This window comes from Mobula birostris, unplaced genomic scaffold, assembly GCF_030028105.1.
Source record: "Mobula birostris isolate sMobBir1 unplaced genomic scaffold, sMobBir1.hap1 scaffold_2876, whole genome shotgun sequence".
Lineage (NCBI taxonomy): Eukaryota > Metazoa > Chordata > Chondrichthyes > Myliobatiformes > Myliobatidae > Mobula > Mobula birostris.
In genome coordinates, this window is record NW_027275934.1 from 1,027 (window position 1) to 19,097 (window position 18,071).

General features: G+C 48.5%; 1 protein-coding gene across 7 annotated transcripts in view; it reads left to right on the top strand.

Annotated features, from left to right (window-relative positions):
• The first annotated feature begins 2,345 nt into the window (after positions 1-2,345).
• Positions 2,346-18,071, top strand: part of LOC140192869 (centrosome-associated protein 350-like) — a 42,103-nt gene continuing 26,377 nt past the window's right edge. For 6 of the 7 annotated variants that reach the window (XR_011884482.1, XR_011884478.1, XR_011884479.1 and 3 more), the window contains exons 1-3: positions 2,346-2,555; positions 7,150-7,318; positions 10,225-10,324. The gene's annotated coding sequence lies outside the window, so the exon portion shown is untranslated. Of the gene's footprint in view, positions 2,556-7,149; positions 7,319-8,764; positions 8,854-10,224; positions 10,325-18,071 lie in introns of those variants that run through there. The other variant, XM_072250370.1, reaches the window with a different exon arrangement.

Sequence of the window (18,071 nt, forward strand, 5' to 3'; positions counted from 1 at the left end):
CCCCCCCCACCAATCCCCACACTCACAAAAAAACTAAGAGATCGTCCACACGGAAACGTCAGATTGAACATCAAACCCCAAACCCCCACAATCCCCTCCCTCACACAAAAACTAACAGATCATCCACAGGGAAACATCGTATTGAACATCGAACCCCAAACACCCCCTGAATCCCTCCCTCACACAAAAACTAACAGATCGTCCACATGGAAACGTCAGATTGAACATCAAATCCCAATCCCCTCCCTCACACAAAAATTAACAGATCATCCACAGGGAAACTCAGATTGACCATCAAACCCCCAAATCCCTCCCTCACACAAAAACTAACAAATCGTCCACACGGAAACGGGAGATTGAACATCAAATCCCAAACCCCCCCCAATCGCTCCCTCACACAAAAACTAACAGATCGTCAACATGGAAACGTTGTGTTGAACATCGAACCCCAAACCTCCCCAATCCCCTCCCTCACACAAAAACTAACAGATCGTCCACATGGAAACGTCATATTGACCATCAAACCCAACCCCCCCACCGAATTCCCTCCCTCACACAAAAACTAACAGATCATCCACACAGAAACATCAGATTGAAAATCAAATCTGAAACCCCCCGAATCCCTTCCCTCACACATAAACTAACAGATCGTGCACACGGAAACGTCAGATTGAACATCAAACCCAACCCCCCCCCGAATCCCCTCCCTCATACAAAAACGAACTGATCGTTTACATGGAAACGTGAGATTGAACTTCAAATCTCAAATCCCAAACCCCACCCAATCCCCTCCCTCACACAAAAACTAACAGATCGTCCAAACGGAAACGTCAGACTGATATCAAACAACAAAACCCCTCCCTCACACAAAAACGGACTGATCGTCTACATGGAAACTTCAGATTAAACATCAGACCTCAAACCCCCACCCCAAATCTCCTCTCTCACACATAAACTAGCAGATCGTGCACACGGAAACGTCAGATTGAACATCAAACCCCAACCCCCCCCCCCCCGAATCCCCTCCCTAACACAAAAACTAACAGATCGTCCACATGGAAGCGTCAGATTGACCATCAAACCCCAAACACCGCCGCCCCGAATCCCCTCCCTCATACAAAAACTAACAGATCGTCCACATGGAAATGTCAGATTAAACATCAAACCCCAAACCCCGCTTCCTTATGAACTGCAGTGCATAAGCGAGCCCTTTGGCCCATCTGGTCCCATGGTGGAAATGTTTTCCTTCATCTCTGCTCCCAAGGGTCGACCGTGTATTCTGAGGCTAAATTTAAGAACCCGACTTGGATGATGAGCGGACCGACCCACAAACACCCTCCCACCCGCCGATAACACTACCGGCAATGGACGCACCCCACCCACCAATACCGGATTGCCTGCCATTTATTTGGTCGTTACCTCTTCCGCCTCATTGTCTTGGCCCGGCCTTCAACGGGCATGGCAGAGAATTACGGTGTCGGTTTGGGAAGCGTCTTGCGGCGTCTCGCAGTCATCTTCCCCGTGGCTGGCAGTCGCAGCCCCCGAACTCCCTTTTGGAAGATCCTCCTTTGAGGAGCCTCGGGACAGCTCGTTCAGAGAGTGTTTCATTCTGCCGAAAGATCAGCGAGAGAGAGAGAGAAATCTCCCCGTCAGACCCGAGTTTTCTGATCGTTCTCTCTCCCTCTGGAGAAAAGACTGAGAGAGAGAGAGCCCTGACAGGATTCTTGACGAGCCACCCCCTGTCACACCGACAGTCAAGACTCCACAACTGGGAGCTGATGTCCAGCTGTTTGACAGTTGAGTCCCACTGGAATGGTGGGTTGGAATGGCAGCGGTGCAACAGGCACAAATAATCCCTTTCTTGGAGGAGGGAAGGAGGGAACAATGCCCTTCACACAAGTAGTGATGTGCTTCTGCATGTCCCACCCCTGGCAGCAGTGAGGAAGCACATGAGAGTTCCAGTGCAAAGAGTAGCCCGAGTTGAGAGTGCAAGCCTGTGCCTGTTCCTACAAGTAGAAAGATTGTAAACAAAGTACATACTTTTAGGTTAAATGGATGACCGAAGGGCTTCGAACACACGTTGCATTCGTATTTGATCTCCCCATTCTGTTTTTTCAGTGGGTAACGAAGTGACTGAAAACCAGGGAGACCTGCAGAAGAGGTCTTTGGTTTGCTCAGATTCATTGCCTCTTCACTCCCTGGAGCACATGAGGCAGCTTTCAGATGCATTGGTGGTTCTGAGTTTATTGAGGTACCTGAAGTTGACGGCTGGGCGAGGGGTATCTCCTTCAGCCCACCCCTGGAGCCATGGGTGAGGAGGCTCTGGTGGGGAGCAGAGATAGGAACGTCTTTTAGCTGCTCTGAAACATGATCCGTTTGCCTTTCTTCTGGAGGCAGCATGACGGGCAACACAGTCCGACTCATCATGGCATTGGAGAGGCAGTTTGCCACGACGAAGCCACAACAAACTGGAGGCATCTTGCCAAACAGGCTGAGGTTGTTCATGTTGTTGAAAGTGGCTGGGCTGCCGAGAGGATGAAGGCCACTGAATCCAGGTGAGTACTCAGGCAATGCATGTCTGGTATAGTGAGGAAATAGAGTGCTGTATGGATACATGTACTGACACAGGAGGTGGCCTCTCACTGAATACATCGGGTAGGAGACCAAACCCTGGGCATGGCTAGAATGCCCATTCATGGGCAGAGGGAGTTTGTTGAAAGCTGAGGTTGTCGAACTAGGAGAAAGAATGTGAGGGGTTTGTTGAATTACAGAAATCTCAAACCCTGAACCACGCCCCGCCAATCCCCTCTCTCACAGAAAAACTAACAGATTGTCCACACGGAACTGTCAGATTGAACATCAAACCCTAAACCCCGCCCCCCCCCGCCGAATCCCCTCCACCTCACAAAAACTAACTGATTGACCACACAGAAACGTCGGATTGAACATCAATCCCCTCCCTCACACAAAAACTAACTGATCGTCCACAGGGAAACGTCAGATTGAACATCAATCCACAACCCCCCCTTCCCCCTATCGCCCCCACACAAAAACAGTAGAAGTGATTTGGACATTTCATTTATTCTCTTTGGTTAATGTGTTGGGCAGTTGTTGGGATATAATTTTACTGCTACAGATTTTTCTGCCCCACCCTGGTGGATTTTCCGTTCATGGGAGTTATATGATTTTTCCATCTGTGTTCCAGCAAGTTGGGCACACTATGAAATGTACACCCTTTTGTTGTATCACAGCCTGAACATTGATCCTATCGCTGCTCAACTGTACCCCTGTTTTCTCTCCTCTTCCAGAACAGACTCGATGGGCTGAATGGCTTAATTCTGCTGTTTACAGTCTGTGCAAACATCTCGGGCGCCTGTATATAGTTGGGGTGCCCAAGACTTCTGCACACAGTACTGTGTTTGTCAATGTGCACTGAGAGCGTGCTTTTAAATCCGGCGGGAGCAAAGGGATGTTGGGAATTTTGCGTGTGGAATACCGCCGTAGGGGTGTGGGGACAGGTGGCAGAGAAGGTGTGTCTGGGGGTACCGACACACCCGGCCCTGAGACACCAGGCAAGGTCATTTGATTCCAAACAATTGGTTTATTGATCATTACAGATTGTCTCCCTGATGCTTCCCACTCCCACCCTTTTCCCAACCATGATTCCCCTCTCCCCTGCCCCCCCTTCCCACTCTCAGTCCACAATGGAGACCCACATCGGAATCAGGTTTATCGTCACTCATATATGTCATGAAACTTGTTTTATTTTGTATGGCTACAGTGCAGTACAATACGTAAAATTACTACAGTGTTCTGCAAATTTTTAACCTCCCTTGCTCTGTGTGTGTGTGTGTGTCTCTCTATCTCTCATACACACACACATAATGTACACCTTGTGTGTTGTCAGATCTGTTGTTCTCCATATGAGAAACTGTGTCTGATTCCTAGTCCCCAACTTTTTGACTGAATAGATGCGGAATGATTAATGTCAGGAGAATGTCAGGTTTTCATGAGATCCTGTCTGCCACCATTGTCCATCTTGAATGCTGGTCTGCTGCAGTGTTTCTGGCTGTTTTAAACAGTTTGTTCCCTGCAATTTCTTTTTCATTCCCTTTCATGTCACTTGTGTTTGAATTTCTTTCCTTGCACAGACTGATCCAAGTTGGTCTCATTTTCTTTGGTGATAAATGAGGATCAGATTTGATTAAGTTTTTTAAAAAGCAATCCGTGTGTTCAGATCCTTCCCTCACCTCTCCCGCTCTCACCCCTGGATGACGGAACTGCTGGCTTTGTGGCCAAGTTTGTGGACGATACAAAGATGGGTAGTGGGGGCCGTTGGTGTTGAGGAAGCAGGGAGGACTTGGACAGATTAGGAGAACGGACAAAGAAGTGGCAGATGGAATGCAGTGTCGGGAAGTGTACAGACATGCACTTTGGTAGAAGGAGTAAAGGCATGGGCTATTTTCGAAACGGAGAAAATTTTAAAAACCCGATGTACAGAGGGACTTGGGAGTTCTCGCACAGGATTACCTAAAGGATAAGTTGCTGGATACGTCATCGGGGAGGAAGGCAAATGTGATGTCAGCATTCATCTCGAGAGGACTAGAATACGAAAGCAAGGATGTGATGATGAGGCTTTGTAGGGCACTGGTGAGGCCTCACTTGGAGTATTGTGAGCAATTTTGGGAGCTTTATCTGAGCAAGGATGTGCTGACATTAGAGAGGAGGTTCACGGGGATGATCCCAGGGATGGAAGGTTAACGTGTGAGGAGCATTGGAATGCTCTGCTCTGGGCCTGTACTCGCCAGAGTTGAGACGGGAGGATCTGACTGAAACCCGTCAGATAGTGAAAGGCCTTGACAGAGTGAACATGGTGGGCACAGCCGCAGAATAGAAAGTCCTCCCTTTAGAACAGAGATGAGAAGGAATTTCTTTTGGCAGAGGATGATGAATCTATGGAATTTATTTCACAGAATCACAGTCCTTGACCATGATTGTTCTTGGCATACTTTTCCTCAGAAGTAATTTGCCACTGCCGCCTTCCGGGTGGCGGGTGGAGATACGTCCCTACCAAAGGAGGTGTAAGGCACTCCTTCCCTCCACTAGCCTGCAGGTCATCCTTGGGCAGGGTGTAGCACCTGCTTAGCCCCCCCCCCCCCCACACCCTCCCAGATCTAGGTCACATGAAGCCACAGGAGCAGGTGATGGATGGTCATATGAGCAGCCGGTGCAGATCACAAGTCCTGGTTATGCGACCACTGACGCCAGGCAGATAATCTCTGAAGAGTATTGATAATGGCTGCGGTCACCCGTCTTGTAAATAGCAAGGGTGTCAAAAGATACAAGGAGGAGGCAGGGGAATGGGGTTGAGGGGAATAATACATTTTGAGGAGAGATTGAGTCGCCTGGGACTGGGACGAGAGTTCAGAAGAATGAAAAGAGATCTTATAGAAACATATAAAATTATGAAAGGGATAGATAAGATAGAGGCCGGAAAGTTGTTTCCACTGATAGGTGAGACTAGAACTAGGGGACATGGCCTCAAGATTCAGGAGAGTAGATTTAGGACAGAGATGAGGAGAAACTGCTTTTCTCAGAGGGTGGTGAATCTGTGGAAATCTCTGCCCAATGAAGCAGTGGAAGCTACCCCAGTAAATATATTGAAGACAAGGTTGGATAGATTTTTGCAGAGCAGGGGAATTAAGGGTTATGGGGAAAAGTCAGTGAGTCCATGGCCAGATCAACCATGATCTTATTGAATGGTGGAGCAGGGTCGACTGGCCAGATGGCCTACTCCTGCTCCTGTTTCTTGGGTTCATATCAGCCTCGATGGAATGGTGGAGGAGATTTGAATTTGAATTTAATTTGCTTCTATTTAAATCTTGCATCCATCCCAAAACGTGAGGGAGTAAAAATCTTTGACTCTATCGCAGTGTACAGACATGTGAATTTAAAAGTCTAATAGTTTGAAGAAGTTTGGTTCCTAAGGTTGTCAAGCCGAGGAGTGGTAATGGGGACAAGCTCCCACTACCTAAAGGTGCTCCTTACGGCATATGACTCAAATAGCCTCTGACAACCAAGTTCAACTCCTGGCCTTCTCGTGTGGTTTAGCCTCTAAGCCCAGCGGAACTGTTTGTACTGACAGGAGAAGGGGCGAAGGCGGGTCCTACTGCCTTAAAACCAGTGCTTCAAGTAGATCGAGCTCATCAGGCTGGGAAGACAGTCCGTCTAAGAGGGGGAAAACTCTGCTTTCAAACCTCGGCTGCCTTGTGGCCATACCCACTCATGGGAAAGGCTTCGAGAGTAAATCCTGAGGACAGATCCGGAGCTGGAGTCCCTAAGGCAATCCGACACTGCCTTCAACCTCATTCTGGCAACTCCTGCGATGACACCGGTGCCAAGTTGTATCGGCCCTTGCCCTTCCCTTGGACAACGTTGGTGTCGTGGAGAGGGAAGACTTGCTGCATGGGCAACTGCCGGTCTTCCATAAAACCTTGCCCAGGCCTGCGCCCTGGAAACCTTCCAGGCGTGGATCCATAGTCTCGTGAGACTAACGGGTGCCACCACCAGTTTGAAGAAAGAAGCTGTCCCGTAGCCTATTGATCTTGGCTTTAATGCTGTGGTAGTGAAGCAGCAGAAACAGTTTATGGTTGGGTGGGGGGTGACTGGTGTCCCCGATGATCTTCCTTTCTGCACCTGCTGCTGTAAATGTCCTCAATGGAGGGAAGTTCACATCCACAGAAGAGCTGGGCTGTCCGTACTACTCTCTGCAGTGACCAGCAATCAAGGTTGGTGCAGTTCCCGTACCAGGCAGTGATACAGCTAGTCAGGATGCTCTCAATGGTGCCCCTGCAGAAGGTCTTGAGGATTTGGGGACTCGTGCCGAACCTCTTCAGTCGCCTGAGGTGGAAGAGATGCTGTTGTGCTTTTTTTTTTGCCACATAGCCGGTGTGTACAATCCAGGTGAGATCTTTGGTGATGTGTATACCGAGGAACGTGAAACTACTCACCCTCCCAACTGCAGTCCCAAATGGCCTGATTCTGTTCCTACGTCTGTGGTCTTGCATCATAAAGGTGTTTTTCTCCCCCTAGGAAGGAGATCTCAGACACTGTGGCTAAATACATTTTGTTTCTCTCTTTATTGCTCAGTCTGGACACCATGAACAAAGAGTCATTGACTGGCACCTCTTCACTGTACTCCAGCACCTTCGTCCGAGTAATCTCTGTCAACGTAGAAATGCAGTACACGAGAGACGTTGCTGTAAAATGCAACCCCAGGATCACACCCCATAAGAACGACTGGATTGGAATTTTCAAGGTAAGAACCTCCCTCCCCACCCAGCAAATACAAAATAGTAATTGGTTTATCGATTTAGAGACACAGCACGAGATAGCCCTTCGAGCAGCCCCCACCGATTGTAAACCCACACAAACTGCTGGAGGAACTGCAGCACATCAGGCAGCACCCATGGAAAGGAGTAAAACGGGTGATGCTTTGGTCGGAGAGTCGTCTTCAGGACTGAGAAGGAAGGGGGGGGGGGGCGATGCCTGAATAAAATGGTGGGGGGGGAGGCTAGGTGAAGCCAGGTGGGTGGGAAGGGTCAAGGGGGCTGCAGAAGGAAGAGTCTGACTGGAGGTGGAGAGTGGACCATTGGAGAAAGGGAAGGCAGCTGAGAAGAAGTGAAAGGTCAGAGCCAGGAATGGGCGGGGGGCGGGGAAGGTCAGAGTCGGGAATGGGCGGGGGGGTGAAAGGTCAGAGCCGGAAATGGGCGGGGGCGGGAAGGTCAGAGCCGGGAATGGGTGGGGGGGTGAAAGGTCAGAGCCGGGAATGGGCGGGGGGGGGAAGGTCAGAGCCGGGAATGGGGGGGGCGGTGAAAGGTCAGAGCTGGGAATGGGCGGGGGGGGGGGAGGGAATTTTGTTCACCGGAAGGAGAAATCAATGTTCATACCATCAGGTTGCAGGCTACCCAGATGGAATATGAGTGTTGGGGCTCCCCCACCCTGAGGGTGGCCTCATCTTGGCACGAGAGGAGGCCATGGATCGACATGCGGGAATGGGAATTAACTTATTAACCTACCCGTCTTTGTTCTGTGTGAGGGACCCGGAGCACCAGGGGGAAAGCCACGAGCACACAGGAAGACCACACAAACGTGCTGACTGAGGATACGGGATTTTAACACCAATCCCAATGCCCTGAGCTGTAATAGCCTCACGTGAACCACTAGGCTACCGTGGAGTCCCACCCCTTACTATTGTCACATGTACTGAGGGTCATGTGGGTGGCAGGATGGAGATGAATCTCTACCAAAGGAGGTGTGAGGCGCAGCTTCCCTCTGCTGGCCTGCTGGTCACCCCTGGGCAAGGTGTAGCACCTGCGTAGCCCCCACTCCCCGATCAGGGTCACATGAAAGCATGGGAGCAGGTGGTGGATGGTCGTATGAGCAGCCGGTGCAGATCACAAGTTCTGATTATGTGACTGCTGACGCCAGGCGGACAATCTCAGAAGAGTATTGATAATGTGGCTGGGGTGAGGTCACCTGTCTTGTAAAGACACTGGCCAGAAGAAGGCAATGGCAAACCACTTCTGTAGAAGAACTTGCCGAGAACAATCATGGTCGTGGAAAGACCATGATCGCCCACGTCATGCAACACGGCGCATGATGATGTCAGGCGACGTGGCCCATAACGAATGAACTAAGAGACAGTGAAAATACTTGCTTTGTGTGCCCTCCGCAGAGATTATTTCATTCCAACACGACATTTGAGGGAAGACAATAACGGAATACAGAATATATTACAGTTACTCAGAAAGTGCAACGCCAGCGGATAATAAAGTGAACAGTTACAATGAGGTACATTGTGAGGTTAAGAGTCTATGTAATCCTGTTAGGGGATCGTTCAGTAGTCCTATAACAGCAGATTAAAAACTGACCTGGAACCACGTGGCACTTTATCCATCTGTCTGATGGGCGGGGAGAGGATGAAATAATCTAGATTGACTAGTTTTGTCTTTTTTTACAAATGCTGCTTAACTACAGTACAGTGCAAAAATCATAGGTATATATATATATGTACTGTATATAGGTAGGGTGCCCAAGACTTTTGCACAGTACTGTATTTGTCAATGTGGAGCGGAGAGTGAGTTTGTAAATCCGATGGGAGGAAAGGACGTTGGGAATGGCGAGGACGGAGCACTGTGGGAGGGGTGTGGGACAGGTGGCAGAGAAGGAGTGCCAGAGGCAGGTGCAAACACACCCAGCCCTGAGAGACCAGGCAAGGTCATTTGATTCCAAACAATTGGTTTATTGATCATTACAGAATGTCCCTCTGGTGCTTCCTGCTCCCTCCCCTCTCCCTTTCCCTTTTCCCAACCATGATTCCCCTCTCCCTGCCCCCTTCTACTCTCAGTCCACAATAGACACCCACATCAGAATCAGGTTTATTGTCACTCACATATGTCGTGAAATTTTATTCTTCATGGCAGCAGTACAGAATTGAGAGCTACAGAGTAGGAGTTTGAAGAGATTTGGTATGTCAACAAATGCACTTGAAAACTTCCGTGGTGAGCATTCTGACACTGTCAGATATGGGGGTGGGGGGAGGTGGGGGCTACTGCATAGGACCGAAAGAAGCTGCAGAGGGTGGTAAATCTAGTCAGCTCCATCTTGGTTACTAGTCTACAAAGTACCCAGGGCATCTTCAAGGAGCGGTGTCTCAGAAAGACAGCGTCCATTATTAAGGACCTCCAGCACCCAGGGCATGCCCTTTTCTCACTGTTACAGTCAGGTAGGAGGGACAGAAGCCTGACAGCACACACTCAGTGATTCAGGAACAGCTTCTTTCTCTGCCATCCGATTCCCAAATGGACATTGAACCCTTGGACACTACCTCGCTTTTTTAATCTATATTATTTCTGTTTCTGCACAATTTTGTATCTATTCAACATGCATATACTGTAATTGATTTACTTATTTATTTTTCTTTTTTTCTTCTTCATTACGTGTTGCGTTGAACGGTCGCTGCTAATTGGACAAATTACACGACACACGTCGGTGATAATAAACCTGATTCTGTGTGATACATAAATTTACTACAGTACGGTGTAAAAGTCTTGGGCACCCCACTATATACCTGAGCCTTTTGCACAGTGCTTTATGTCTTGTAGTTTTGTGATCTGCCTGCACAGTTCTTTGGCTTTTAGCTATCCTTCCGTTTTGCCGCAGGTTGGACGGAGTACAGCTGGAGATTACCGCACGTTTGTTTGGGCTCCTCTCCCGAAGGAGGTCGGTCAGGTGGAACGCCAGCAGCAAGTAACGTTCGAAGGTAAGGGGAGTTTGAAAGCTTCCGATGCACCCAGCTTGCTCGTAGAGTGTTGCCCAAAAGAGGGACCTTAGATGCTGCAAGTCGATTCCGTTCCTCAGTGAAGTTACTGATTGGTTCTCGGAACGCAGGAGAAGTCCACGATTGGTTAATGTCAAGTGTAAAGGAGAACAAAATAAATGTTACTCCAGATCTGATACAGGACAAAAAAAAAACACAAGATAACCAACACAATAAGATAAAGAACACTGTAATTTAAAAAAAACGGAATAAATATAAAAACATAAGATAGCTTATATACACAGATTTCAAAATGGACATTCAACCCATGAACTCATTACTTTTTTTTGTAAATTTTCTGTTTTTTGCACTACTTGTTTAAATTTATCTATTTAATATACTGTACATATACTTGCTGTAATTCACTTGTTATTGCATTGTGCCGCTCCCGCAAAGTTAACAAATTCCATGACGTATGCCAGCGATGTTAAACCTGATCCTGATACAAAATTTAAAGAGTGCAAAATGAGAGCAAAAAAAGCAGCGAGGTGTTGTTCATGGGTTCAGTGTCCATTCAGAAATCTGATGGCAGAGGGAAGAAGCTGTTCCTGAATCATTGGATGTGTGTCTCCAGGCTCCTGTACCTCCTCCCTGATGGTGGAGGGGAAGAAACTGTTCCTAAATCGCTGAGTGTGTGCCTTCGGGCTCCTGTACCTCCCCCCTGATGGCAGAGGGGAAGAAACTGTTCCTGAATCACTGAGTGTGTGTCTTCAGGCACCTGTACCTCCTCCCTGATGGTAGCAATGAGAAGAGGGCATGTCCTGGGTGATGGGGGGGTCCTTATTAATGGATGCTGTCTTTCTGAGGCATCACCTTTTGAAGATGTCCTTGATGCTGAGGGGGAGGGGGGTGGGCTATTTCCTGTGTTGGAGCTGCCTGTGTTTGCAACCATCCGCAGTTGTTTCCAATCCTGTGCAGTGGCCCCTCCATACCAGACCAGTGATACAGCCGGTTAGAATGCTCTCCATTAGAAGTAGAGTTACTAGGACTTGATGTTTCAATTCTTTATGGTAAGTTGGCACTCTCGATGCTGGCAGTGGGCTTGGAGTGGTGACAAGGGGGGAGGGTAGGTACGTCATCGGGGTCATCAGGTGGGCACTCTCCTTTGACGTTTCGTTGATAAGCCCACGACGTCTCCAGAGGGCTCAACGGTGCTACCTGGTGTCCCAGATACACCCCCCTCAGTTCCATACCCTCCTGTCTTCATCTTGCAGCCCAGTTGTTGTCTTTCCTTTTAATCCAAATCCAGTTGCTGCTTTCTTCTGCTGCATTTGACAAGGACTTGATTGCTTGTTGGAGGGAGTGACCCCTCACCCCCATCTTCTTCAATAGACTGGTCGTAGATGTGGCAACGAATCCCCTGCATCCCACTTCTGCAGGGAAAATCTTGGTCTTCCAGCCATTCTGGGCAGCTTCAGTTGCCAGTTCGGAGTACTTGGTCTTTTCCCTCTCATAAGCTTCTTCGACACCATCTTCCCATGGTACTGTCAATTCCACAACATATGCCAGCTTGGCTGTTGTGGACCACAGGACCATGTCTGGCCCGAGTGCTGTAGCCGCAATGTCTGGGGGAAACACAAGCTTTTTTTCCAAGTTCATGTCCATTTTCCAATCCCGAGCAACCTGCAGCATGCTTACATCTTTCGATGTTATATGGTGCTCTGGAGGTTGGCCTGCTGGTACAAATCGTGTGATGTGGACATTTACTGCCGATGTTTGTGGGAGAGCATTTGTGGTGATTCGCCTCTATTCCAAGATTGATGCCAGCTGTCTGAGAACTTGGTTATGCTGCCAAGTGTACCGCCCCTGGGTGAGGCTCGTGGTGCATCCTGTTAAAATGTACCTTAGTGATCCAGGTGCTTGACAAAGAGAGCAAGCGGGGTCTTCTCCCCACCACTGGTTCAGGTTCTGGGGTGTGGGTAGGAGGTCATAAGTGGCTCTGGTGACAAAACTTAGCCGGGATCCCTCCATCTCCCAGATGTCACGCCAGCTAAGTTTCCTCTTTTCCAGGCTCTCCCAATTAGTCCAGTGGTCCTGCTTGGTCATTGAGAGGGCTCTGGCGTGTCGCTCTGCCTCCTCCTGTCTTCTCAACTCCTCCACCATGAGCCGTCCCTTTTGCACTGGTGTTGCCCTGTGCCATTGAGGAGCCTTTGGGACAAGCCCGAGCCCGGCTCTCCCATGTTGGACTTGGCCACCCACATCTCTGAAGTGAAGAGCAGACTTAGCACTCTGAACGGCTTCAGATGGAGTCCACTTCCTCTCCGTTGCCACACAGGGGGCCACTGTTCGAATAACAGTATCTTCAGATTCAGTGAGTGCATTTGAATTCTTCCACAAGACTTGCAATTGGTGATTCCAATTTGCCGTTCCCTCACAGTCCAACAAGACCACCTTGCCAGATTGGGGAGAGGCTCAGGAGTAAACCCAGAGGGAAAATTCTGAAGCTGGAGTCCCTACATTGAGTTCAGCACTAACTGGAAACTCCTCTGACATTGCCGGTGCCAAACTGTCGATCTCTGCCATTCCTTTGCATTTGTCAGCTGCATGGAGAGAGCTAGCCTGCTGTGTGGGCAAAAACTTGCTCTCCGTGTTGTACTTCCCTGGCTTGCACATCATGTAGACAGCTCGGACACAACATCCATGGTCCATTCTGACCAATGGAGGACCTCCAGGTCTAGCTCATTAACAGACTCCTTCAGCGGACTGGAGGACAGTCTCCATATGAAAGACCGGAAGAACTTAAAACATTGGAGCAGCCTATCGAGTCTGCTTTGCCCTTTCATCACGGCTGATCCATTTCCCTCTCAAACCCATTTTCCCTTTAACCTCTGACGCCCTATCTAATCATTTGGTGATGCATTGCCTGAGCTGCCTATTCAAACATCCAATATCAGTCCATCCTTTCTGAGATAAGGGGCCCAAAAGTGCACACAAGACTCCAGGTGAGGCCTCACTACTGCCTTATAATGCCTCAGCATTACATCCTTACATGCAGAAAGACTGGAATCCTCTCTCTCTCTCTCTTACTCACGCTGACACCAAGCTGTCTGGCCAGGGCAAACATCTGCCAGCAGGTTTGGTTGCTAACTTGAAAGCCAGCTCACGTTCCCAACCTCCGAACCAAAGCCCTGCTTGTGCTGAAGGCTAAAGCAGTGAAAAGACCCATTGGCGTGACCCTCAGACGTTCCTTCAACGATATCCCTGCAGCTGAGGACAGGAGTCCTTTAATAGAACATACAACAGTATAGTACAGGAACAGGCCCTTTGGCCCTCAATGTTGTGCCAGACCAATTAAATTAGTAATCAAATAGCTAACTAAGCTCATCTCTCCTGCCTACACAATGTCCATATCCTCCCATCTTCCTCACATTCTTGTGCCTATCTAAACATCTCTTAAAAATCTCTATTGTATCTATCTCAGCCACCACCACAGGCACCCACCACTCTCTGTGTAAAAGATCCGCTCTCACATCTCTGAAATTACCCTCACTCACCTCCTCCTCTCCTTGGACTCCCCGCTCTGGTTCTCTGCCTGCTCTGGATCTTCTCATCTCGAATTGCCGAAGGGACATCAACCGTCTCGACTTCATCACTCCTTCACTCCTCTACTGAACGCACTGCCCTCTGCTCTCCCCGCACCAATCCCAACCTGACCATCAAACTGGCAGGCAAATGGGATGCTGTTGTAGTGTGGCCCACTGACCTCTACTTTGCTGAGGCCAGGCTGTGACTCTCAGACACTTCCTCACACCTACCCCTCGAGGAAGACCCCACCCCACACCATCAGAAAACTGTCTCCGACACATCACTGACTTCATCCACTCTGGAGAACTCCCAACCGCTGTTACCAAACTCATAGTTCCCTTACCCTGCACTGCTCGCTTCTACCTCCCACCAAAGATCCACAGATCGGACTCTCCGGGTTGGCCTGTTGTCTCTGCCTGCTACTGCCCCACTGAACTCATGTCCTTATATCTCGATTCCATTCTATGCCCTACACAAAAAGCTGCCTGATATTCAGGAGAACATAGATGGGTCCCCGAGACCAGAACAGCACCTTATACAAAGTGGAAATTTCTCATCAGTCAAGCCTTGGAGTGAGACCATAAGCACCAGACTGCCACCTCCTACATAGGAACATAAGAAATAGGAAAAAGGAACAGGTGTAGGCCATCTGGCCCATCAAGCCTACTCCACCATTTAATAAGATCATGGCTGATCTGCCCATCGACTCATCTCCACCTACCTGCCTTTTCCTCGGAACCCAGCGGCCTCAATGACTACAGACCGGTGGCATTGACCTCCCACATCATGAAGACCCTGGAGAGACTTGTTCTGGAGCTGCTCTGGCCTATGGTCAGGCCACACTTATCCCGTCCAGTTCGCCTACCAGCCCCGACTAGGAGTTGAGGCTGCCATCCTCTACCTGCTGAACCGTGTCTACCCCACCTGGACAAGCCAGCGAGCACTGTGAGGGTCATATTTTTTGACTTCTCTAGTGCGTTCAACCCCATCCTCCCTGCTCTGCTGGGGGAGAAGCTGACAGCGATGCAGGTGGATACTTTCCTGGTGTCATGGATTCTTGACTACCTGACTGGCAGACCACAGTACGTCTGTGTGTCCGACAGAATGATCAGCAGCACCGGGGCTCCACAGAGGACTGTCTTGTCCCTCTTTCTCTTCATCATTTACACCTCGGACTTCAACTACTGCACAGAGTCTTGTCATCTTCAGAAGTTTTCTGATGACTCTGCCATAGTTGGATGCATCAGCAAGGGAGATGAGGCTGATTACAGGGCTACGGTAGGAAACTTTGTCACATGGTGTGAGCAGAATTATCTGCAGCTTAATGTGAAAAAGACTTTAAGTGGCTGGTGGTAGACCTGAGGAGAGCTAAGGTACCGGTGACCCCTGTTTCCATCCGGGGGTCAGTGTGGACATGGTGGAGGATTACAAATACCTGGAGATACGAATTGACAATAAACTGGACTGGTCAAAGAACACTGAGGCTGTCTACAAGAAGGGTCAGAGCCATCTCTACTTCCTGAGGAGACTGAGGTCCTTTAACATCTGCCGGACGATGCTGAGGATGTTCTATGAGTCTGTGGTGGCCAGTGCGATCATGTTTGCTGTTGTGTGCTGGGGCAGCAGGCTGAGGGTAGCAGACACCAACAGAATCAGCAAACTCATTCGTTTGGCCAGTGATGTTGTGGGGATGGAACTGGACTCTCTGATGGTGGTGTCTGAAAAGAGGATGCCGCCCAAGTTGCATGCCATCTTGGAGAATGTCTCCCATCCACCACATAATGTACTGGTTGGGCACAGGAGTACATTCAGCCGGAGACTCATTCCACCCAGATGCAACACAGAGCGTCATAGGAAGTCATTCCTGCCTGTGGCCATCAAACTTTACAACTCCTCCCTTAGAGGGTCAGACACCCTGAGCTAATAGGCTGGTCCTGGACTTATTTCCTGGCATAATTTACATATTACTACTTAACTATTTATGGTTTTATTAGTATTTATTATTGCAACTGTAACAAAAACCAATTTTCCCCGGGATCAATAAAGTATGACTATGACTAATTCCCCTACTGTGCAAAACTCTATCCAACCTTGTCTTAGATATATTTACTGAGGTAGCTTCCACTGCTTCATTGGGCAGAGAATTCCACAGATTCACCACCCTCTGGGAAAAGCACTTCCTCCTCATCTCCATCCGAAATCACTTCGCACAAATCTTGAGGCTACGTCCCCTAGTTCTAGTCTCACCTTCCAGTGGAAACAATTTTCTTGCCTCTATCTGATGTTACATACCCCATAACTGGGTTGCCAAACCAGCAGAAATGGACCACTTAGTTGGAGTCTGGATTACTGGAACTAAGAATGTTTTATTAAAGAAATAAGCAACACAGTACTCTAATCTTAAGGATATAAATGCAACAGGTTAGCAATGATAAAACACACATGTACACAGAACTAGGATAATAGGATCAATCAAGCTCTATCGCAGTCTAGGGGTAAAATGATCAGTCTCAAGTGACACAGAGTTCAGTTCAATTTAGTTCAGTTCTCAGTAATCGCTGTTGTGCCGTTGGGGAGAGAGAGAGAGAGAGAGTGAATGAATATGCAAATCGGATTCCAAACAAACCTTCGATATTCCTTGCAGTTAGCTTTTGGGCGAGCCCTTTGTAATGTCTTCTGAGGTCACCGACTGTGACCCCTCCATTCCAGATACGATCGTTCTTCTGCGGTGAGCCCAGCACCCAGGCAAGGGCGGACACACACACCGGGTTCCCGCCGACCGTACCGCGTCTATGGCTGGGCCCGCGAGCAGACCTCCAAAACTTTCACCAACTTGTGGGGGCACACCGCTTCCCGGGTCTCGTTACCTCGTGGTGTCGTGGTGTGTCTGTTGCCTTAGCGAACCTGTCCCTTTTATCTCCCTGCTGGGGTATTGTCTGTCCATCAAACTTCAAACAGTTCAGTTTCAAAGCAACCGGTCTTGAAAATTTTTGTTAATATCTCTCGTCCCCCATTAACATTTCTGAATGTTCCCCCATTGTCCTCTTATTGGCATCAATCTTCTGATAATTTGGTCTGTTGTCACACTGATCTATTTCCTTCATAATTTTGTATGTTTCTATACGATCTCCTCTCATTCTTCTGAATTCCAGCGAGTACAGTCCCAGGCTACTCAATCTCTCCTCATCGTCTAAACTCCTCATCTCTGGAATCAACCTAGTGAACCTCCTCTGCACCGCTTCCAAAGCCAGTAAATCCTTCCTCAAGTAAGGAGACCAGAACTGCATGTAGTACTCCAGGTGCAGCCTCACCAGTACCCTGTAGAGTTGCAGCATAACCTTCCTGCTCTTCAATTCAGTCCCTCTAGTAATGAAGACCAACATTCCATTTGCTTTCTTGATAGCCTGCGGCACCTGCAAACCAACCTTTTGTGATTCATGCATAATTACTCCCAAGTCCCTCTGCACAGCAGCATGATGGAACTTTTTACTGTTTAAATAATAATCTGCTCTTCCATTTTTCCCTCCAAAGTAGATGACCTCGCATTTACCAACATTGTACTCCATCTGCCAGTCCCTTGCCCACTCACCTAACCTATCTATACGTATCTCTCTGTATCTTCTACACAATTTACTTTTCCACTCAATTTGGTATCATCAGCAAACTTAGATACACTACACTCGATTCCCTCTTCGAGATGGTTAATATATATCGTGAACAGTTGCAGGCCCAGCACCGACCCGTATGGCACCACCGCTCACCACCGATTGCCAACCAGAGTAACACCCATGTATCCCAACTCTGCTTTCTTTCAGTTAGCCAATCCTGTATCCATGCTAATACATCACCCCAACTCTTTGCATCCTTATCTTATGGATAAGTGTTTTATGCAGCACCTTATCAAACACCTTCCAGAAATCCAAGTAAATAACGTCCATCTGTTCTCCTGTATCCACTGCGCTCATTATAACCTCAAAGAGCTCCAGTAAGTTTGTCAAACAGGATCTGCCTTTGCTGAATCCATGCTGCATCTGCCTGATGGATCCATTTCTTGCCAGATGTCTTGCTATTTCTTCTTTAATGATAGCTTCAAGCATTTTCCGAACTACAGATGTTAAACTTACTGACCTGTAGTTACCTGCTTTTGCCGACATCAGTTTTTGAA